The sequence below is a fragment of the Gavialis gangeticus genome, unplaced genomic scaffold, assembly GCF_001723915.1.
Source record: "Gavialis gangeticus isolate Ggan-Ray unplaced genomic scaffold, GavGan_comp1, whole genome shotgun sequence".
NCBI lineage: Eukaryota > Metazoa > Chordata > Crocodylia > Gavialidae > Gavialis > Gavialis gangeticus.
The window spans coordinates 53648259-53650033 of record NW_017728995.1 but is presented as its reverse complement, the minus strand read 5'-3'; positions in this window follow the sequence as shown (position 1 = coordinate 53650033).

The window sequence follows — 1775 nt, the reverse complement described above, 5'->3', positions numbered from 1 at the left end:
CCTGCCCCCACCCCCACCCCCAAAAAAAAAGAAATAAAACCCCGAAACAAAACAAAAAATAACAACCCTGGTGTCTTTTTTTATTCTTGTAAAAGCTCAGGACTTTTAAGCCATGCCTGTAGCTGTGTGCTGAGGACTGTAGTACTCTTGCTGTTTGGGGGACCTGGCTCATCTTTTTTGACTAGATGAAGCTGGAAGTTCTGCACTGGTTCAGTAACTCAAATCTCACTTTGTTTACTAAATTTGCTGCAGACACACACAGACTCCCTGATTTCCATTTCAAAGTATGCATTTTCCTTCCTTTTTCTTCTCTTGGCCTTGGTGATTGAAAACTAGAACTTCTAATGCTTTGGAGAATTTTTTATTTAATATTTTAACATTTCATATCAAAATACATTTTTGTTTTACAAAAGTATCTTGTAACATAGTAGTAGTAGTAGTAGTATGCTGTATATGTCATGATGTGGTAGGACATGCCATGCTGGGAGTAGTGCTAGCTGCAATGAATGCTGCTGTTTTCTAAACAGTAGCATTGCTTTCATGCATGGCTTCTGGAGTTTAGAAGCCATGTATGAAAACTGTAATAGGCATGGTTAGACCGATATGATCAAATAGAGGTAATGGTGGATATTTTGACTGCTATAAAATCAGTTCATTTATGGCAATTTCCAGAAGAACAAGGAGCAGAAGTAACTCTTGTTAATGAGAAGAGTATTTCTCTAAGTTTGTTCTCCACATTTTGTACTGGCACGACCTGCCTTAACTTGTACTTTCCTCTAGCTGGATTTTTATGCCAGGCAGGGGTCAGACAGGAGAATGTTATATCCTGTGGCCATATCTCCTTTTATATAATCTTACCCATCTTGTCAAGAATCTGGCAAAATGTGGATGTGTTATACTTCAGTGAGGAAGTGCCCACCATCTGCTTAAGGCAATCTTCCTGCTGGATTTTATAGTTCTTGGAATGTTGTTCTGAATTACTGTGGTTCTACCTGGGGATGCCAGTCATATGAAACAGTACCCTATTCTTCTAGGCATGAATATGGGGCAAAAAGACTAAGCTGCCTAAACCTGAGCAGGGTCCCACAAATGCTTGTTTAGACTCTCTGTCAGTGTTCTTGGGGGTAGGAAAGAGCGGGTCAGTAAGGATTATAGCACTCCTGCTGCTACCAACCCCAGAAAGAAGCAGGGTTTCCTGTCTGTGAGAAGGGGCTCATATCATCTGAAGATAACAATACCCATTCCAGGAAGGTGGCATGAGTCCTGCTTAAATCAGTGTTTGAAAAGCACTTTGGGATGTGTACATGACAGACTTTGTGCCTTAGATCCAAATGCCATTAAATCTTTAGAAATATTTTTTTTGGCTTAAGTAGATTTTGGATCAGACCTTGAATGCCTGGTGTGCTTTCCTCGCATTCTAATGCTTATTTTGTTGTGTAAGTAGGGGATTTTTAAACTGCCTTCCTTCATGCCTTTTAGCAGCAGTTGGCCAAACTGACCAGGAAAAGATCAGATGCTTCCCTCCACTTGTATGAGGAATGGTGTTCCTGCCAGTAGGGTGAATGCCAGGAGGCTGAGCAGCTTAGAGTGTGTGCTGGCCACTTAGAACAGGATATTTCAGACTCACCCAGCTGCAGGAACTGAGTTACGTCAGCCAACAAATCTGAATTGTGGTTTGAAGGTTAAAAGAGACTTAAAGGAGCTTTCCTGGGTGCACAAATAGTATGGTCTTCTTTACTGATCAAGTGGGTTTGGAGGGGAGCCAACGCCCCCCT